General features: G+C 42.3%; 1 protein-coding gene across 10 annotated transcripts in view; it reads left to right on the forward strand.

The window, feature by feature from the left end:
* Window positions 1-22,658, forward strand: part of PLXNB2 (plexin B2) — a 250,888-nt gene that overhangs the window by 34,837 nt on the left and 193,393 nt on the right. The window contains exon 1 of one of the 10 annotated variants that reach the window (XM_074539983.1): window positions 9,548-9,568. The exons of the other annotated variants lie outside the window; for them this stretch is intronic. The gene's annotated coding sequence lies outside the window, so the exon portion shown is untranslated. Of the gene's footprint in view, window positions 1-9,547; window positions 9,569-22,658 lie in introns of those variants that run through there. 10 annotated transcript variants of the gene reach the window in all.

Consider the following 22,658-nt stretch of genomic DNA (forward strand, 5'->3'; position numbering starts at 1 on the left):
CATGTGAAAAAAGGCATTTCAGATGTGCATAGCTTCCATGTGCAATTAGCTGGAGGACTGGCTGCTTGTGATTTTTTGAATCATTCAGGAAAGTAACACCTGCTTGGCTTCTAAAATTGTACCTTCATGATAGCACCACCTAGTAATTATTATTCTGAGTCATCGGCTAATGCTCATTACCACTTCATAATAGCAGTATAATTAAAAATTCGGTGCCATATTCCAGTAAGGATGAAGCTTGGAAGCTACCGACATGGTTTTAGAGAAGTTAGTTGCATTATATTACTCTACCACATCTGTTGAATGGTTTTTCAATGGTCCTCAATTATTCCCGTGCTAAGGTCACATTGTCATTTTTCCTGGTGTCTGTTGAATGTGGGTAAACATTGTGAGAGAATCAATGTCAAAGCAGCAAAGCTTGTCTGTCCAAAAAGGGGGCTTTTGGTTTGGTCCTGGAAGAGGTTGGGGTCAGATCCTGATGGAAATGAGCCCCTGCACTTGTTGCTTGGAAGGTCAGAGGGGACCCATGGAAGCAGTTGATGATCCCTGTCTGACAGGTGAGAGGCTGCCTGGGAAAAACAGGAAAAATCTAGTAGTCTGCAATGGTTAATTTTGAGTTGAAAAGGCACATTGTATTCTTTCTTCAGTTCAGATGCAGGTGTACCCATAATGTTGGTTTGCCTTGGTTTTTCTGTGAAGAAAATTGACTAGGGAGTAGCCAGTGGTCTTTCCTCAAGGATTTATTTCATCACTGAGGTGTGGGAGTGCCTATAAAATCTGCCAAATTCCTAAGAACAGCTTGATCCAGTGGATTGGCATTCTCTGATCAAATCACCTCTAAGAAAAAGACCTAACATCTATGAGCGGACACAGACAATGCTTATTACCTCTGTATCATCCTCTCTTTACCTCTTCTCTACTAAATGAAATGGATTGGCTATAGTGTCTGTCTTTAAGTCTGGTTCTAAATAGGGTGTATATCTCCCATCTGAGCTCTTACCAATGTAACGACATTAGATTCAAGCAGGCAGTGTCAGAAACAGATACGTTTTAGGAAGTCCAATGTTAAATGATGTAATTACATCTCGCAATTTCAACATGGTGCTTTGATGCTGTGTGTGTTGGAGTATCATGTTTGCTCTCTCTCCACTTCCCTGGAGTGACTGTGCTAGCAGGTAAACAACTGTGACCTTACTGATCTTTTACATTACTCCCTTCCAAATAATACTCCGGCATTGTGAACTAAATTTTGGGTCTGCTTTCTGTGTGGTCTTGTTTGGTTACAGTAGCAGTGCTGCTGTTCCGTTGAGTTTATTGTACCTCATGATCCATGTCATCATATCTTTGAACTTGATTTGTGCTTTTGTTCAGGTCGCAGAAAAATTGATGGAATGATGGATTTGTACCAGCACTATCTTTCTTAACTAGGACTTCCACATTCCTGAAAGATTTTTGCTTCAGGTTTTGTTTCTTATGAAGATGAGGAGAGCTGGTATACCAAGGATTGAATGATAATCTTTGAGAATGATGAGCTATTTAATCTGCTTTGTTAACTTGTGTGACATCTGTTTTTAAATAGAACTATTTAGTTATAAGAGCTTAGTTATAAGATGCTTAGTGGGCTGAAAGACATCATGTGCCTTCTTTAACTAAATTTGTCAGGTTGGGGTCATTTTCTGGGTAGGATTATAGGTCTGATTTTCCTGGAGCTATATTTTCCTGATTCTCTGTCTTAATTTTGTATATTCTTAATTTTCTTTGAACATTTAAGTGCTCAAGATCAATGTCTTAAATGGTCTGCAGTTTCCACAGTGAACTTATTTTCAGTCCCTAAATATTGCTAAAACACTTCATATTTTGTTGTCTGAAGCATTCTTATAATGTGGTATTTAACAAGTCTTCAACCTCAGCAGCTTCTCGACTCGCACTTATAAACTTCTGGGAGCAAATGATTTGGGCTGACAGCTCAACATTTTAACTTTAAAAAGTGTATAATGTCTTCTGTGACTTTCTCAGGAAATGGTACCTGCTGACTTCCAAAACTCCAGTGAAATACTGCTGTGGCAGGTTGGGTGGGTCTCCATTTTGGTGTGCCTGAAAGCCTCAGGTTTTCCAGCAAAAGGCTGGTGAGTGGAAAGCCACTGCTAAAGCTGAGGCACCTGAGCCAGGTACACCCAGCAGCCCATGCTGTGCTAATGGCAGCTTTAGGGACACATTTGCCTCTCAATTTTTCTGAAAGGTGTCTGATGATGATATAACACTGATCTGTTCAGTCAAATTTGCTTTCTATTACTATTAGTACCTGCAATTCAGCTATAGTCTAATCTTACAGATATGGCTTGCTTCAACTTAATTTAAGGTAATATGCTACAATATTAAGGGATATTTATGAGCTCTTTGAAATGAGCTCTTTGAAACTCTTTCCTCCTGCTTTTAGCATCACTTAGTCTTGTTGAATGCTTTCAATCTTGAAACAGATTTCAGCTAGACACGAAGAAAGTTGAGTAGTTGTGCTAATTCAGTTGGCTCTGTGGTGTTTTGCCCTTGCATATTTGCTTTGCTGTTCTGCTTCCCATTTTATTTGAATCTTAATGTTCTTGCACTGCTAATGGGAAATTGTTATATTTAATGATGTGTATTCTGGAGAGAAAATAACACAGTGGGCTGTTATCTGAGGAAATTAGGTATCCCTCCATCCATCCCTCCATCCATCCCTCCATATTTTTAAAACAACTCAGTAATTTTCCCAACAGTATCAGAAAGGTGATTCTTGCACAAAACACTTGTGGTCTGTTAACATGACACAGGATCTCCCTAACCCCCACATCCTTCTGCAGATATGTTCAGCTCTTTTCTGTTTTGTTTTTTTTTAACCTGCTTGGCAACTTGGAGCTAAGACAAAGAAAAGAAAGAGAAAGACTTGCCAGAGCAGTGGGAAGAGAGATTGCAGGCTGGGAAATGAGTCTGTGGTTTGGGGAGGGAGGAGGAAGCTGGGAGATGGCCCTGCTCTCCCCAGCCTGGAGGAAACTTGAGAGGTGCTGCTTGTGCTGCCTCTGCTCATGCAGAAAAAGCAGCCCAAATTTCCTCATATGCTCCATCAAAATTTTGCTGCAGCACTTTATTTCACTCCCTTGTTCAGTGTCTTCAGTTTCTTAACAGAGCTATAGCTGGGCCCTTCCCTAAAACAGCCAAAGGATTGGAGTATGTCCCTCTCTCTCCCACTTTGACCCCCAAGTCTTCCTGCATTTCAAATAGAAAGCACTCTGTGGCAACACACATATTTTTATCTTATAAGTAAGAACTCTCTCAATTTGCAGTGTACTTCTTTAGTGAGAGAACTGGGGCAGAGTAGTTATTTTTCCTCCTTGAATGATGAACAGTTATTTTCTCTTACACCTTTCTGCCTGAACAAGTTGCTTCTCCACTGATGACAGTGCTCCTTTAAAAGTGCAAAGAAAAATCCTTATCAATACCATGAGGCTGAGGTGTGTGTGTATATATATATTTTTATACAAATCCTATTATAGGGGAGAAAGTTATATAAGAAAAAAATACCATCTCCGTGGTCATAGCTTCGAGAGCTGTTGGGTATTATTACTGTTGTCCTTGTTTCACAGAGAAACTTGCTGCAATGAATTGTCCAGGATTTTGGACAGAGATCAAATGACTAACACTTATATTTTATTTTTAGTTTGGACTGGCATAGTTACCAGGAATATTTCCATATTGAAGCACTGCAAGATGTTTCTGTAAATGACTGCTCTGCCATATCCACACCAGTGCTATAGGCAGAACTAGGACACAGCGTCCAGTCATGTTCCAAACTTCACATCTCTTTGTGGTCTTGGAATATCTTAAGCTTTCCCCTAAGTGCCTTTCTACTGGTCATCCTAAGGAGGATGTCTTTTTCTTCTGTTGCTCTTGGTGCTTGCATGGCCAGAGACAACTGAAATAAGTTCATTTATTAATTCTCTTTAAAATATAAACAACTTTATAGTTTTGTCTATTTTTTAAAATCCAATTAACAATGTATGGTACAAGAATGAGCACAACTGATGTTGAAGCATACAGAGGCATATGTGGCAATTCCTTAAGCCATGTCTGCTGCTTAAACAGACTTAGTGTACAGCTACTCCTTCAGTCACAGCACTTGATACTTGTTAGAGCCTCTACTTAGAAAGATTGCAATTCTTTGCTTCTCTGTCTCATAAGGCTATTTTTCTAATGAGATTGTTTTCTGAAAACTAGAAGTGACAAGTTCAGAACTAAATGATAGCCATCAGTCACTGTAGATGGAGGACTTACCTGGAATCTAAAAGAGAAATCCAGCCTGCTATATCTCTGTCCCTGAGAATAGTCTAGTGAGCCTCTGTCCTATTATTGTGTGTGGGGGGATAGAATGTAGGAGAATAGTGCAGAGGGCAGTCTCACACCTGAGCAGTTGCAGCTGTACCTGCCCTTAATGGGCCACAGCTGTGTCCAATAAGAAGAAGAGTGCTACAAAAGAGTGGGTTAACTAGGTGAGGAGAGGGCTGGAGTTTGTTGGCTGTGCTGTGAAGAAGGAGTCAGTGCTGTGAGGAGATGCCCATGAGAAATCACTGAGAAGGTGTGGGAGCTTTGAAATAAGATGGCAACAATCGTAGTGGTACAATTTGTAAAAATGTTTTTCTACTCCTTCCTTCTTGTAGGAGAGTCTTGGTTTTTAGTCCAAGATCTACTGGTCTATGGATCCCCATTACCTCCTATGAGAAAACATCTTGTTTTTCCCTTCTCCTCACTCTTCCATATTGGATCATTTGAGAGTTCAGTAGCCTCTCACCTTGGCCCTGGTGGACTGAGAATTAAAATCTCAGCTGTTCTGGATGCTTTTCAGAGTATACAGGAGTCCTGCAACAAGTGGCTCTGAAGCCATAGAGATGTTGAGCTGATCCTTTGGGACCAGTGGCACAAGAATTGGTTAGTAAAAGATTCTGCTTTTGGAAGACATAGAAAAAGAATCAGAGAAGTAGAGTTTACTCCTGAGATGAGGGAAATGTAGCTGAGAGGCTGTAAGAGGTGTTGAAGAAACAAATCATACTTCTGCTGAATACAGACAAGACTTCTGCCATCTAGATTAGCCAAACAGCCTGAGACTTGAGGTGTTTTGAGCATGTCCTCTCTAAGATACCTCAAAGGGATTTGATAATCAGAAAAAGATGCACATGCAGCCTCTGAAGATGCTGCCCTCTGTTCTCAAGATCAAAAGATTATTTAATCTCTCTGAAAAACATCCAGTGCCCACTTTGCATTTCAACTTGTGCATGTACCAGGTAAAAAAGGAGCCAGCACTACCAGTAGTTGGAAACTGGCCCCTGGCCCTGTGTGCCAGTATGATGAAACCAGCACTCACCTCCTTTGGGGCAGCGCCTGCCTGTGTTTGCAGTGATTTGTGTCTCACTACCCAGGGATGCACCTCCTGACATCCCCAGGGTGAAAGGCGCAGTTGACTGAACAGCTGTGCTGAGCAGCACGGTAGATTTGAATCCATTCTTTTTGCTTTTATATACTGCTAGCAGGATCTTTCTCTGGATCCTTTAATGTTATATGTGGATATTTTGAAGTTTCAAAAATGTGTAGTTGTAACTCTGTGCCAGGGAGGACCGCTAGTCTCACTTTGGAGACATAGAAATGGAAGGTTGAATGCCATGGTCCAGCCCTGGTTCCCCTGGGATCTTATGTGCCACAGCCCCAAATCATCACAATGCCTCAACCTTGGCTCCTAAGAGGGGCCATTTGATTTGTGGAGGGAAGAATAAAGTGTGAAAGTGTCTGAGGGAGTTAACTGGGAGACGAGGAGAAGGGGATATGGTCATGTTTGTGTCACTGTGATGCTGTGCCAGCAACTGCCTCAGCTCCCTGCTGCGACTTGTCTGGGAGAGATGCCAGTGGGTGCCCAGCCCAGTGCTGACAGCAGCTACTCATCTTTCATGCTCTCCTGTCTATCCTCATGTGAAGTGTTATCCTCTGTACCGCTGGCGCTGGGCAGCTGCTCTCTGGCACACCCAAGGTAGTGGATTGCTTCCAGGGTTGTTGTGATGCCAAAATCTGGCTTCCCCAGGGCATGCAGCCTAGGAAGGGTGTCATGTCCATTCCCTCTTTTTTTTTATTCCATAGGAACAACGTGAGCTGCAGTTTCAACTTTAGACTTGGAATTGGCAGCTTTTCTTACAGACTGGCCCTCGGTGGTGAAAGGTTGGTTGGTGTCATGTGATTCTGGCACCTTGGAAAAAGCCCTTTTGCATGATTTATCTGAAGAGCTTCTTGGAGGCCATTAAAAACTTCTGAATTTTTGAAAAGTGTCAGTCTTTTAGGCTGGGAACTCATGTGGCTCATCTTTTGCAGGAAAAGATTGATGGTCTTCATGGTTTGGCTCTGTAATGGCCATTCATTCTCCTGAAGGAAATACAGAACCAGACCATTTCTTAATTTGCGTCAGAAGAAATGTCCCCAGACCCCTTTCTGAACTTGACCATAAAAATCTCATCCTGTGATACAGTAAAGGCCCTGGGCTTTCTGAGTTTCAACTGGAGTTATAATTAGTTTTCCAAAATAGCAAAAACTCTGGAATGTGTGTACTTTGTAGTACTTTCTTCAAAATCACCCGCTGACTACATTTACACCAGCTTCTGGAAAACATGGCTTGATCTTACTTCTCATATGTTCGGGCCACCTTGTTACTGCAGGGAGCCACCTGAGAAATATGTTAATGGCCTTATGCCGACATGCTCAGCTCTATAAAAACTGCTGAGATGAACCTGCTCCAACTGCTGAAAGCCAGAAACAACTATCCTCTTGTCTACACCAGGAAAACTACAACTTATTAATTTGCCATCGGCCAGCAGCTGCTCTTGGGCTGGCAGTGGTGGATTTGGTAAATGGAGCTTAGGCATATTTAACACTATAATAAAACATAATTTTGAATTACAGAGCAGACTGGTAATGCTGTCTATTATCAAGGTTGTTTGACACTTCCCATTATAAGACACTATTTTCAGCCACTTACAAGTTTGCCAGTTTTTAAAAGCTTGCATTGAGATTTCTTTAACTTGGTGTCTGCCTCTTGCTGAATATTCTGTTATTATTGTTTAAAAAGAAAAAACAGCATTTAGCCAGAGCAGCTCAGCTGTTTCCAAGAAAGAGGACTGAGAAAATACCTTGTTAGTCCTGTTAAATTTAAGTGACCTTTTCTTTTAACAGCTCAGAGGCAGGATTTGGCAGCAGAGGGGAGTTGCTGTCACAGATGCTTTTGCCTTTTCTCTGAATATTGACCAAAACAGGTTGACGTGCAAGTTCTGAAAACATTTCAGTTAACATCAGCCTGCAGCTCTTTAATTCATGGCAGCTAATTTGCCCATAGATGTGATGTCTGTGGGCTGTGCAAGTCTGGCCTGCAGAGAGGGGAAACTGGTTCCTACCCAGCGCCGGGAGCCTGGCTCTGTGCACAGACACTGGGGGCACGAGGTGCCCAAATCCCTATGGCCCTTGACTGAGCCTGGGCCACACAAAGGAGGGGGACGACAGATTTAAATGGGGCAGAATGCATTATTGTTTGCAAGACAACTTTTGAGTGCCTTTGAGAGCTTTAAGGTGTGTATAAGTTATGTAGAGGTCCCTATAGGTAACAGAGGTGTATGCACCTATATGCTGTTCACAGTAGCAGTTAGTTTACTACATTCCTTGTAACCGTCGTCTGTTAAGCTGCAAAATGCAAGCCAAAAATCAAATTTATTGCTAGTGCTTGTCAATAGTTTTTTGGGGTTTTTTTCTGGATATAATGGCAAAAATCACATTATTTATCATAGAACTCTACAGGCAATCAACACTGAAATTACTTTTACTCTTGTTCACACTGTAGGTTTTTCACCAGTAACAGTGACTCTATAGCTATTCTTTGGTATTCTATAAAGACACTGTTGAAGCTGAGTGCTACTCACTCCTGCGTGTTACTGCAGGTGCTGGTGAAATTTCAGTCCCTCCCTACAGCACTCACTTAGAGTGTCTGAAGGGAAAAAAAAAGGGAAAGCAAAGAAGTCTGTCTGCTTTTAACTATGCTGCCAGTCCTCTGCTTACAGTAGCAATGGCCTAGCCATCAGAATGGTCTTATTCATTCAGTTTTCTATTGGCCTACTTACATCGAAATTGTGGGAGCATCTCACAGCTTGTTTTGCTGAGCTGCTAAAATTGGCAGGCTCAGCATCTCTGGGTTGGCACACAAGCATTAATCTTTATCTACTACATATCTACACCTGCAAGTGGTGGGGCAGCCGAAAGCCTACACTAAAGGGCTCAGAGAAGCCTGAAATCAATTATACTACTTATTTTCAGGCAAACTGGATTATGGCAGGGTTCAACTATCCAAAGACATGAACTTTCATTTGGTGATGAGGCATGGCTGCAGGAAGACTGCACTTAAATTTAAAAATAAAATTTAATTAAAATTCATACCTTCATTATGCACTTCTGGTGCATAATGATATCAGGCTAAGACAATTTAAACCTAAGGCAATTTTGTTTGTTTTCTTTTTTTTCTGATTGTCTGTTTTATAAAACCACTTTGAGGCAGAAGGTGGATGAGAATCCTTTAATGACCCATCAATAAAACCACTTAGCAGAGCTGAATAGCAACTGTGACAGGTGACCTTCCCTTTCTCACAAGTGCTCTATTAGTTCTCATCATCTTGCCCCTAGGTCACTTTTTGTGCCTTTTCAAGGCCATTTCTTTTTTTTTTTTCCTCTGAAATAAACTGTGTTTCTTCTGTCTGGAGATGAGCCCATGACATTTGTTTGGGGGGGTATGTCACTCACAGGAGATGCCTTCAGAAGAACACCTTGTTTACCATATCAGAAGTGCTCTTACTAAAGAGAAAGCTGAAGGAGGAGAAGAAGGGCAGTGGGAAGTGATGCTTTAAGTGTGTCTGATTCAAAGGACATGGGTCAGTAAAATCCTTATCTGTTGCTGAATTCTGCTCCATATTTAAAGCTGATGGTGTCACCTACTCCACCTTTTCTGGCATGTTTTGATGCACAGGTGAAATAATCTGCCTCTCCTCTGGCTATCTCTGTGAAGCTCTGCCATTGCTTCAGTTTTTCTCCAAAGTTTATGAAGTCAAGAAATGGCTGTTGGAGCTCTCTTTTCTGTCCAGCCACAGTACTGTTCTGGTTTCCAGGTTTGCCTCCATACAGGTGCTGCTTAGTTCTTCCCAACTCTCTCATATCTGGCATTAGAAGCAATTAAATCCTTTCTCCTATGGCATATTAGCTAAGCTTGTGACATTCAGTGGATTTACAGCTGCAAACAAGAGGCTTTTAAAAAAAGCCTGAATTAATATTGTTTTTATTCCTGTGACTTGTTCTGTGTAACTTAGATCTTTGCAACAATGCTGGTAGGTGGTAGTGATGAATAAATAATCAAATCTGTTAGTAAAATGCTGCATTTTGCTCTGATTTACTTGCAGATATTTGAAGTGGATATGAAATCGGGCAGAATTGATGTGGAAGGGGAGGGAGAGAGAGACAGCTTTTTATGGAGGTATCTGTTCCTTTAAAGTATACTGAGATGTTATGCTGCAGTATTGTGATCAGGACAGTTTAAGACTGTCTATATTTCATGTTTTAATGGTAACTTTTTCTCATCCAGTTTGGCTTAGACAGGAAAATGCAATTTCTAAAGTTTTAACAGGTAAAACAAGAACCTTTGCAGGGAAAGAACTAGAAATGAAGTTTCTGGAGACATGTTTTCTTTTTCTAAATGCTGACAAATAACTCCTGCCAAATGCTACATAAAGGAGAAAAAGAAACATATGGCAGTTCAACAGGAATGAAAAGATGAGCTAATCCAGCATCCAACAAGTCTTTGGATGAGACTATAATAAAACCAACCAGCCTTTATCATGCTTGATAGCACCACTATAATTAGGAGTCTGTCACCAGCTTCATAATGAACTCTTAGCCCTATTTTCTGGGGTTTATAGTCTGGTAGTAAGAGTCACTTTGGATTGCAACTTGGCATACTAGACCTCTCTGTGCAGAAGGCACAAATCTAGCTTGCAGGTTTTAAATAAACTGACTGTTAAAAGTTGGGGGATTGTGCCAGTGATGGGCGAGTTTTGCTTATAGTCTCTCCTGAGTGTTAAGGAGTCAGTGTCTAGGGTGGTTTGTTTGCCTCTAGCATGGAAAATACAAATATGCAGTTCAGAATCCTGTTGTGCTCTTACACTGCCTTGTTGGAATCAAGAATGTAAGGAATCAAGATTTTTATTTACTTTTTTTTCCTCCCTTGGTTTTATGATCTCTACATCTGCCCTAGCAGAAGCTGCTGCTGCAGGGCTGGGGACCAGCATTTGCTGTACTGTGCCTTAAAAATGTTCATGTTAAGTAAACTCATTCTTTGCAAGTTAGGTTTCAGGCCTAGGGAGAAGTCTGGCAGACAAGGCAAAAATGCAGCTTGCTTCTTTCTCTCTTCTTTGCCTCCATCCTTGAGGCTTAGTTAGCTGCTGGCAGAGGGACTGGCTGTGCAGAAGATGTCTCAGTTGAATACAGAGACATGCAGTTAATTCTGAATAAATGGGTCTAAGCATAAGGAAGTGTCCAATTTTTTTCTGAACCCAGACTGATTGTATATCTAATCCCAGGTACTAGAAGCTGAAAGAAGCCCTCTTTAAATCTTCTATGTTGTCCTCTCTTCCTTGCAATGCAGGAGTTTCTCAGTACCTCAGGATGTGTAGTGTAGCTGTTTGAGAATGTTCACAGGAGACAGAGCTGAGCTCTCACAATAGCATCTCCTCTGCAGAACATGGGTCTAGTAATGAAAGGTCAAATACTTGTACGCTAAGGCTGTGGGTTCAGGTTACAGCTAGATGCCTAATGAGATTTTCAGAAACATTGAAGCTCCCCTGCAGCCTTGTCTGCCAGACTCTTTAAGAGTCTGGCTTAAAAGGAATAACTAGGCAACCTCAATAACTTGAGCAAAACCTGAGTAGGTCAGTCCTGTCCCAGTATGATTCAACCTTCTGACTTGTATGTAAAAGCAAAGGTGAACTGATGTGTATCCAGTTCACATTTAATATACAGTAGTAAATGTTAACTTTCCCTCCCAAGCACTTTGGGAGAGGCTTTGATGTTCATGTGATGAAGGTGAATAGGGTGGGAGAGGATTGATATTCATGAGATGCTGTAGTAGTCCTAAGTCAAGCAGGTCAGGCAGCTGAGTGCTGCCTCTGAATCACTGTAGAAAAAAAAAAAAGAAAAAAAATACTTAAAGCCCACACATATGAGTGCTGGAGACCAGGGAGTGGGGTGTGTCTCGTAACTCCACTAACTCCCTGCTGTACTGCTTCTGCTTGTCAGAAAGAGACAGTCTGTGCTGCTTTTCTGACAAAGAAACCTCCCCAAAGCTCTACATTTATGAATTAGTAATTCATAAATTAGCAGCTGTAGGTTGGCAGTCTCTTCAGAGGGCTATGCCAGGTTTTGCTTTCTCAAATGAGAGGCTGACCCATAAAGGCTTTGCCTGTAAACTCAAGAGTTGAGAAATCTTGTCCCTTGAAGAGACATCATGCTGTTGGGGGCCATCATGCCTTGTGTCTGGGGGACCCCCATGGGAGCCAGGAAATGCTGCCTCTTGCAGCTCCCTTGGCCCCGAGCCCCCGATCCTGCTGTGCCCCATTCAAGCCCTGCTGGCACCCCTGCTGCTGACTTCTGACCTAGCTGGCCAGGGAGGACAATGGGAAGGAGAGTGGTACCATATGTGCCTCTATGCACACACATTCTTGGCTCCTCACCTCTGTCTGCTGGCAGGCATGTGTAGGAGGCAGCTGCTCACACTGCTGGCTGCATTACACTCTCCACTGGGCCTGTGCTTCCAGCAGGAGCCACGAGGCACGGATGGGAACCAAAGTGTGACAGCCTTCTGCAGAAAGGAGGAGAGATGGTGTGAAGAACAAGGGAGACAAGGCAGGCAGCGACCTCTGCTTGGCTCTCAGAGGGCAGATGTGCAAAATCCTGGCTTGTGGCATGAGGAGGTAAGGGGGGACCTTTACCACTGGAGTCCCTACTACTGGCTGCTTGAGTGGACATTACAGGAAAGCACAGAGTGTACTCCAGCAGTCCTGTAAGAGAGGGTGCTGGGTGTGTAACCTCCAAGAGGAGCACTGGGAGTGAGGGGGATTCACTCAGCCATCTTCAAAAGCCATGCGTGCATAGGAGCTGCTCCTGCTAGCAACTTTGATTTGGGCGCTGCAGATTGGCATCTGAAAGATCAGTGCATGAACATGGAGGACCTGGATGGGGATGCTTTTGATCAGTAGGAAAAAAACAAGCTGAGATATTCAATTAAGAATATAAAGCTGATCACAGAAGGAAGCCACTGTACGATTTCATTGAAAAGAAGGCTTTTTAGAAATTCCATTAATTAGAATATTTTTCATCTCTTTGCTTCATCTTAATTTAGAGAGAAATGTAGAAGTACCTTCCAGTTTTTGTTTCACAGCAGAAGCTTGCATAACCCTTCAATTGGCATTTTCAAATTACAGTATAAATTACAAAAGGAAAAGTTGCAGTTGATGTGGAAAACACAATCTGTGTCTGCAAAGTCTTCTGCTTTAAAATGCTCATTTATACTCTTCTCCAGAAAGTGTGACAGCTCATCTTACTAGCAGGGATTTTTTTTTTAAATTTGTGTTGTTTAGCAAATTTTCTGAAAAAAAGCTCTAAAATAGAGGAATATTGTACCATTCCCTCCCTTCCCTATCACAATTCCTATCTTCCCATGCATACATAATTCAGAAAAATATATAGATAAGCATATTTAATATTACCTTTCTTGGAACTTAAGAATTAATTACTTGCTGCTTAGCAGTAGCTTCCTCTTCTGCTGCCAAGTAAGGCAATGGCTAATTTCAGAAAAGCCTGTGAAGAAAAAAGATCAACTCTCACACAGCAAGGATAGACTCTGGACGTTTATCTTCACTGAAACATACCAGCTGTTCCTCTCTTCAAATAAGATAATTAGGTATTTGACTTCTTTTAACATTTGTTACCAAATACTAATAAAAAAGTCTTTGCCCTTTCTTTTCATGTGACCCATGGAACAAATGCTTTGAGGAAACTATTTTTTCCTGTTGCATAAATAGTCAAACTGTTATATTTTAACTATCAAGTTATGAGGTTTCATTTTTGACACCCTTCTGGAGCTAGTAAGTTTTTAAAATTACCTAAAATGCGCTTTGGCATAACAGTTGAGCCACGGAGACTGAAGCTTTCCTTTGTTTTTCTTAAGCTTCTGAGTTCCATCTTGAAAGTTCTTGGGATTTTGGCAGTTTCTGAGTGTGACAAAACTACAGAGTGGAATAAAAAACAGACAAGAAGGAGGAGAGCAGCAATTTTCCCACCTCTGAGGGAGCTGGGTGGCACACCACTGACTCTCCCAGGAGGCAGATGTTTGGGGAGCTAATGCTGTGCTGTCATTCTTGACCCATGTCTGAGGACTAAATGCTGCTGTGAATTTTGCCTTGCCAGTAGATGCCTGAAAGTGTTATTATTCCCTTGTATTCCAAGTGCTCAGAGGGGAAAGCTGTTGCTTCTCTGTTGCTATAATCTCCTAGTAGTTAAGGAGCTTTTAATTCCCCATCCCTCCAGCACTTCCCCTGAGGCTTCAGAAGAGTCTCTGCTACTTGGTCCTCTCTTCAGTCTTTTCCAGTCCTTCTGCCTATCCAATTTCTCAGCTGCTCTTAATGGGTCTTCCAAAGAACACTGGTCTATATTTGGTGTGATTCTTGCCTGTCTTCTTAGTGCCATTGGTGGGCTTATCATGGAGGAGTTAAATTGTTCGCACATAGTAATTTCATTCTGCTGGTTTTTGGTTGAAGGAAAAGGAGACTGTTGCTATCTGTCTTCAAGGTCAGGAAGTGGCCACTGAGATATATTAGTCCCCAGCTTATTTGAAAATACTGGTTTTGGCAAAAGCAGAAATACCACAGTTATTTTTAGTAGAACCTTTCATTTTACAAAGTTGATGATTTTGGTTTTCCATTTGCCCTGGATAAGCTTATTTTTCAAACCTATTTTACATTTATAGTTAGAGTCATCCATTTAGAAACGGAAACCACAGAGTAGGGAAGCAGAGGAGCACTGCACATACTCATCATGCTGTGTGGACCGACCATTGTGATGGTGTGTGAGAAATGAGCCTAAGCACTGCAGTGCTCTCTCCCCAGAACTCTGGCAGTCTAAATCCTTCGCAGAGCTTAGTGCTTTCTGCTCACCAAGTGTAAAGGCTGGGAACCATTTCTGGGTAAATGGAATTATTTTTCAGGAAGAGTTTTGCTTGAAAAAAAGGGAGAAGGTTTTTACTTCTGCAGGAAAAAAGAGGAAGCTACGAGACCTCAGAACTGAGCAAAAATGAACACATAAAAGCACTGTGGTTGTGGATTAAGTCAATACAGCATGTGTGTTTTGGATTTGTGCACACATAGTAATAAAAGCCAGAAAAAGTCTTCATGGGATTTTACCAAGAACTTAATTCACATGCCAAATCCATTTATCATTTCTTTGGATATGTGCCACTGTCTCTTATGACCCTCTCTGGGCTGTAAGCAGTGAACACTTTCTCCCCAAGTGCATGCACTTGTTCTGGTTTTAATCACTTCCTCACCACTCTACTACTTACGTGTTTTGTGGCACCAGCAGTTTTTCCTCTTACAGGGGGCCAGGGGCATTGCCTTAAGAAGTAAAAATATTTGGAGAGAGAACAGGATTGGTCTAGAAGCAGTTTGGGCAATTTTTTGGGGAAAGTTGTTCATGACTGGACTACTAGTATACAGGACTACTCGGCTTTAGTAAAAAATAAATTCTATTTTTTTCTGTACCCTGTGCCTTCTCTACACTGCTTTCCCCCCACAACTCTTCCAGTTAGAAAGGGTAGCTTCCACAACCACTCATATATTTGTGGTCTACCTGAGGAAGCTGGTATAAGGTACAGCCTCCTCATGCTGCTCTAGGGAAGGTGTCATGCCTCAGTTGCTCTGTCAGAACACACAGTCAGTTCAGCTCTTTCCTGCACTTCATTGATTTTGCAGTTGTTCCCTTCCATTACTGCTTGAAGATACAACACATCTTGTGCTCCAGCATTCCCTAGCTGATGGTGAGAGCTGCTCCCCTTTGGTCAGGGAGGTGAATATCTAGTTTTGCTTTTATTCTTCTCTTATCCTTGAGACACAAGAGTTGACATTAAGAGCTGTTGGGCAGATCTTTTGACAGGCCCTCTTCTGACAACTCTGTCATCTGGTCAGAATTACCAGGGATAGGTCTCCACATACCTGGCTGGTTTTGGCAGATACAGGCAAGGGAGGCAGCATCCTCCAAATAGCTCTGCTGGAAGCGTTGAAGGTTGGTAATATCCACAGGAGCCTGGATATTACTCTGCACTCTGCTGAACACAGTCACTGCTCCAGCTGGTGGAATTGAAGCTGGGAGATGGTGTCTGGCTACAAGTTGTGACTAGTGCTTGTGACTTGTATTATGGCAACTCTTTTCTCCTGGTCTGTGCTTGAATAAGTTGGGTAAGAACATAGTCAAGGAAGTGTGTACTTCAAACTGAGGGTTGTGTTGTCATGTGCGTTCTTAGCTGTGGTATGTGGTTATGGGTTCCAGGAGGATTTGTCACAGCTGGTGGCCATAATTTGCTCTCTGAATCTTCAGAGAACACAGAGTATTTTCGAGAAGATGAGCACTGAGCTCACCTCAGTATAGACCTCAGTGGGTGGAGTACAGCAAGTGTGTGGCTGTGCCTGAACACAAAACTTGGTGCTATGAGAAGCTAATCCACAAAACATCCAACTGATGCTGTCTGGAGAACCTCAAGATAACAACAAATGCAGTCATTAACAGAGAATTAAGTCAGGGTAAAGGTGCAAAAGGGTCTGTTGATCTTCTTATAGTGTACTTAGACTAGAGTGCTCTTCTGGCATGATACAGGCATGCATGAATATGGACTTAGAAGAGGAGGTAATTCATTGGATTGTCAGTTTCTTCAGTCAGGTAGCAACTGCCAGATTGAGAGGAAATTACCTCAGATTGTACCAGAGAGGGTTTAGATTGGATATTGGGAATAAATTATCCACTGAAAGTGCGATCAGGTATTGTAACAGACTGCCCAGGAAAATCACTATCCCTAGAAGTATTCAAAAGGCATGTGGATGTTGCACTTGGCAATAGAGTTTAGTGGTGGATGCAGTGGTGCTGGGTTAATGGTTACACTTGGTGATTGTAGAGGTTTTTTCCCTAACCTTAAAGATTCTGTGATTCATGAAGCATTGTGAGTTGGAAGGCCACTATGTGGTGGTACTTGCAAAATGAGGAATTTGATAACTTTCTGTATCCTTCATCAGCAAAACCAGAGGGAGAATTTTCAGCTTTTTGGATTTCTTCTCTGTCCCCAGTGAAGTTCACCACCAACTCAAATTGCTTTTTTGAGGGACCAAATTCTTGTCCTGTGTCTGTCTGTGTGTGTGAGACAAAACCATAAAGACACATATCCTTCCTTTAAACTCTTTTATTAGTATTTCACAGAACTGATCCAGCCTGGGCTTTTTCCCCTTACTTTTGGCAGCCTTTTTGTGAGTTGAGTTGCTTTCATGCAGCCCAGCTGATGATGGGCTGTGGAGCAAGGGCACATCAGCAGTGTAAGCAGAGAGTGCTGCCAGGACCTTGCTGTGAGCCTTCAGCCTCATCTGTCTGTTGAGATGCCTGTATGCCTTTGTTCCAATATCTCTGAAGCACTGCCATGGCAAGAGGGGTCACTTGTAGCAGAGGTGTGGAAGGTGTAGGAACTAATCCCTGTGGAAGAAGAGGAAGGACTGAAAATGCCTCCATCAGCACTGAGGATCCCTTCCATGGAGTAAGGCTGTAAAGCTCAGTGCCATGGTGTAAGAGATAGCTGTGCTCTCCTCCAAAGCAGACTGATGAAATCTGTCTCCATTGCACAAAGATGTATTGTTCCCTTTAGTGCTGAAGGAACTGAGTTTCCCTGTGGGCCCTAGCTGTAATTTGCCTCTCTTGCTTTCAAAGGTGTCTCTCTATTTTGAAAAAAAAAAGTATTTAAGTCTTTAATTTGCCTTGAAGCCTGCCTTCAGACTCAGCAGCAATAACAAAAAAACATTGAACTAGTGAAACTCCAGGCTTGTTCCTTCCTGATTCATGGTGGTATTTTCCAAGAATGTGGTGGGACTTCTACTGACGCTCTCCCAGCAGGAGAAAAATGGATCCCACTGCAATACACATATCTCCCAAGTAGCTCAAGTGAAAATGAGCTTTTCAAGTATTTTCTTTCTCTCCCAAGTAAATCCATAATTAATTCAGTTCTAGTATGTTCTTCTGGCTGTTCTCAAATCTGCTTCATCTCTTGCATTGTAGTCAGCCAATAAATCCCTTAATTTTGGAGAAACAATTCAGAAGGTTGCATTTTGGTATTTTCTCTGGACCTTCATTTTCTGTCAAAGTAATGTATAATCTTTGAAGTTGAGATCAAATCAGTCTTTGAAGCTGAGATCAAATCATAGATTTGGTCTCCATAAAAATGATTTTAAATGAGACCTGCTGTCATCCAGTGGCTGGCTTTTGGGTGGAATTTTAGGTAGTGGAACTCATGTTGTTCAGTCTGATGTGTATTTAATACTATCCATGGAATTCCAGTATTTGAAATTTGTGTTGGGCAAGCAGAGTGGGAAACAGCCTTATCTGTCCCAGCATTGTCTGTCTGATCATGCAATCTCTTGTTGCCTTTTGACACCATCAAACTTTCTAATGCAAACCTGGACACCACTACAGTGGAATTAAACCTCCTAATAAACGCTGGCTTTTCTGGGGAACTGCTTAAAAGCAGGAGGTAGCAGGCCTGCAGAGAGTGTAGTGGATGTTTCTGGCAGTGAGCCCCAGCTGTTGCAGGTGCATTGCCTGAACAGCCAGTTTGCAGGGCTCCCTTTGCGGGGTCTGCCCTGTTCCCACCAGGTAACTGCTGACACTGCACATGGTTGTGTGTTTTGCATCTGTTTCATGTCTTACTCTCCAGAGGCAAGTCACTCTAGCTTGTGAAGATACCTCAAAAGAGAGGCAGTTGCTGTCCAATGAACATGTGTTATTTGGCTTTACATATGAAAACATTAGCTAGGGTTTTCTTGTGCCTGTTGGCAGAAAGGTGTTCTTTTAAAGAAATGCCAATAATAATAAAAACTACTTCAAATAAGGTCTGAGTATCTTGACTACAAGTGGGAAATTATGTAGATTACCAACCCTGAGAACCCTCTGATACTCCATGTCATGATTAGAGGGTGTGCAAGTCTATTTGAGGACTTGGCTAATTTAAACTACTTGAGTTCCATAGCTAAATTACTTCAGGTAATGCTTAACAGCTGTGTTTTCTAACAATGAGGGCTCAATATGTTACAGAAGATGTAGTTTGTTTGCTGTTTGTGACCTTCTCTGATTTTAAAGCAATGCTTGCACTAATGACTGGTTTGAAGCCTTTGAAAAGGGGATAGTTTTGCTATTTGTATTACATACTGAAGTTACATGACTAAGTAATGAATAGAGGTTTTTCTTTTGCTGTGTGACATGGTCTGATTTGTTGGCCTTGAAACAGATAATTGGAAGATAAGATGGCAGCTTTTGAAAAAAGAAAGTGCCTTTATTTTGCACTCAGTTTAAGAATCTCTTACTCCCTGTGTGTACCCGTGCATATGATTTAAAGCACATTTCTGGAATATGCATGGAAGTTATTTGAAGGCAAGAAACAAGTTGTGTGTATGGAAAATGTAGTATTGTTGTTCTAACTGTGTCAGTATATATATATTTGATATTTCTTTTATATATGCATATTACTGGATACTAATTCATCTCACTAAGACATACCACGATAATCAAAAGAACCACCACAAGAGTGTCATCCCTTGGGGCCCATCTAGCATTTGTGTTAAGAAGTTGTCCCTGCCACCTTCCAGATATCTGTTGTGGGCTGCCTCTTTGAGTTCAGAGAGGTTGAAATCTCCCTTGAGAACTAGGGTCTGTGGTCTAGAGACTTCCTAGAGTTGTTTACAGAAGACTTCATCAATTTCTTCACTGTGTGGTCTGCAATAACCTCCCATCACAGTGCCACCCTCACTGGTCTCTCTTTTAATGTCAGCCCACAACCATTCACCCAGGCTATTGTCCATCCCATAAATGAGCTCCACACATTTGAGTGTTCCTTTTCTGTAAAGGGCAGCAATTCTGCATTGTTCTCTTTTTGTAGGAGGATCTCTCTCATAGTTTCTGTTGCTCAAGAGAGTTCCATGGTCATAAAAGCCACATCTCTGATATACCTGAGATACTAGTCATCATGCAGCCAGACATGGATTGGCAGGAATTCTGCACTCCTACCTGCACTTTTCCCTTTTGCATTTTGGATCAAGGAGAGCATTGCCTGGACTCCAGCCTTTACCTATAGAGTTCTGTGATTCTTCAATTCCAGGCCTAGCATGGCAGTATCACCACTGTCTACATGGATGAGCAGCAAGGGGTGGTAGTTGTAGCTATAGGATAGCGAGCTTCAGTTTTTCATCATCCCAAATTTGGCACCCCACAAATAAACTATCTCCCATGACAGCATCTTGCATCCGTAGATGGGTGCATTTGAGCCCTAGAGAAGGGAATCTCCAACCACTGTTATCCGAGCCCCTCTTTGTGGTGGTCATACTTCCTTAAGGCCTTATGGCTCTTGAACCCCCACCTCATGGAGTTTGCTCCTCATCCCAGGCCGTTGATCACAGAACCACTCTTGTCCCTTCAGACCTGAGGGCAGAGAAAGAGTCTCTGTCCTGCCCCAGAAGTCCCAAGCTGCTTGGGAGTCTACATCTACCACACAACTTCCCTCCTCCTTCGCATTGGGTAGCTTGGGCTCTTGCTTTGGCAAGACCATGAGGACCCTGCTTATCTCCTGTTTGTCCTCCATTCTCTTCCTCCCGCAGCCCCCTTAGGTGGGTGCCTGGTGCCCCTTGGTGCTGCACTTCTGTGGAGAGACCATGGAGGAGGTGGGGGCAAGCACCTCCCTCTGGGCTATGGCTGCTGATTTGCCATGGTGATGTTTGCAGGTGCTGCTGCACTTCCAGAACCTGCCAATTCAGGTGGGAAGGCTGAAGTGCATAGCTCTGGTTATCTTGTAGAAGAAGGAAAGGAAATTAATTCCTGAGGATTCCCTGGGGCACAATGTTTTACCGCAGTCTCATTGGGTCAGGAGGATGTGGTGCAGCTCTCCAGCAAAGGGGCTGTCCTGGGCTGGAGGGATCCTGAGAGGAGAACCCTACTGGGTAGTCAAGCTTGACTTTTCATAAATAGTGTTTTAAAAGGCTGGTCCTGACGAGAGTGAGAAAATATTTCTTGCTTTCTTGTCTCCAGGCATCCTATTAACAGGTTTGGTGCAGTCAAGATCTCAATTTCATGAGTATAGAAAACTGTAGTGTTGTTTTTTTATTTTGTGTGTTTTTTCTACAGGGTATAGTGATACCTTTCTTGGAATCTTTTTTCCCTAGTTTTTTTCCCAACCTCAGTGCTAAAAAGAAACAAGTTATCCAATTTGATAAGTCTCTTTCACCATTAATGGCCACCTTTGAGATAAGTTTTTCAGCCACTTGAGTATTCTCGCATGAAAGTCAATAGTTTTTTCTGTTTGTATTGGGTGGTTTTTTAATTTGTGGAGTGCCTTTTCTTCATTCGAATACATGTCTCAGCCTCATCAGAATATTAATAAGTAGGTTTTTATGCATAAGTATTTATTTTCAGACCCAATTTGCAGCTGTTATGGTTTGTTGGATCAGCAATTTCATTTTTTAATGAAAATTCTAAGGAGGCTTTGATTATGAAATGCAATGTCTTGAAAAGAGCTATTAAGTTTTAATGTATCAATACCTGCTTTTTTTAAAAAAAAATTGCTATTAAAATCATACCTTCATACCTGTTTAATTTATCCATGGTGCCTCTAATTTTAAGAGTCTGGATGACAGAAGGCTTCTATCCCCATAACAATTTGGAAAATAAATAAATAACCTTTGGGTCTAATTCAGATCACAAAAGGAAGTAATAATCTAGAACAACATGTAGGATGATGTTCTATGATTCTTCAGGTCTTTTTGTGTTCCAAAAAGCCATTTGAGAAGGTTTTGGGAAGCATTTTAAAACCCGGTGGTCCCTCAGCATGGTGGGTTGATGTGATTCTTTTAGCATAGGAGATAGTATTATCCAAAATCACACAGTCCAACTGCCCAGGGGAAGTGCAGCCCTTCCCCCAGGGGTTTGTCTTTGAGCCAGTCCTCCCACATTAGCTCTTGTGAAGCCGGTGGGGAGAGGGGAGCACTTATTTGGCCCTGCATAGGTTAGAAAGCCCTGGAGGAAGGCACAGGAACAGTGTGGCTATTTGTGTGCCCACAAATGTGGTGAGACAGTGGTTTACATTTTGCTGACAAATGACTTGGTTTTGATCCAGCTTAAGTTGGAAACAAAATTGTAAGCTCTAAGTGAGCTGGATCCTACAGCTGTTCACCACATCTGGGCTTTCACAGGGCTCCCGCCCCCAAGCTGCTCCCACAGCAAGACCCTGCACATCCTCCTTAGACACATTATTCAGTAGGTCCAGTCAAAAAGCTTCATGTTTGCCAGGGGTTTGTTGGCCCTGAGACTGGCCTGTCTGAGAGGAAAGCATTCCTGGAAGATGTCCGGAGAGCCCATCCCTGACTTTCTGCTTCTTTGTCAGTGCTGAGGCCATTTTGCAGTGCACAGAGCAGTGTGTGCTCTAACCCCTCTTTGGCTGTGCTGGGAAGACAAAGATGAGAGAATTGAAAGGAGAATTATCAACCTCCACTGAACCATTGAGGTTTTCCTGATTTGGGTGTATGCTTAGAAAGGACGTTACAGGTTTGCCTTGGGTACTGTAATAAATGTTTTATTAGACCTTTTTAGCTTGGTCAGGAAAGCTTGGTGATCTCCATTTTAGTTCTGGCTTCCTCTCAGCCACCTTCCCCTACTGACTCCTACTGGCCAAAGCAGGGGTGCTGTCCCCATTCTTCCCTTTTTTGCCTCTGCAGATTGCCGGTCTTCACAGTGAGCCAACTCAGCTGTTGTGCAGCCAGACTGCACCAATCCAAAGTAAACGAGATTTTTGCTAGATTAGGGAGTCAAATCAGTTCACTTCTTAGGGCCAGCTACAAGGAGGATGTGAGACTGCACTGTGCAGGCTAAGGAACAGAGAAGGTCCCTCTGCCTGATGGTGTAGATCACCTGTGTCAGCTGACTCAGAGCTGTGCCCAAAACATTCCTTCTTGGGTATCCACCGAGATGCAAACTCAGTGAAACCCATCCTGTAGAGAAACCACATTAATCTCTTTGTGCCTCTCTCGTGTGTTTTTCAATGTGGGTTCTTTGAGGAATATGCTTTACTTTTAAGAAACTCTGTTGAAAGAGACAGTCAAGCAGAAGAGGACAAATTGGTTTAGAAAACAAATTTCATTTATCCCAGTGCTCATAAAAGCATTTGTTTTATAATCTGCAAAAATGGATGGATGCTAGAGAAGCTATTCCTATTTCCTAGTCATGCTGAG

This window comes from Zonotrichia albicollis, chromosome 4 (assembly GCF_047830755.1).
Source record: "Zonotrichia albicollis isolate bZonAlb1 chromosome 4, bZonAlb1.hap1, whole genome shotgun sequence".
Classification (NCBI taxonomy): Eukaryota; Metazoa; Chordata; class Aves; order Passeriformes; family Passerellidae; genus Zonotrichia; species Zonotrichia albicollis.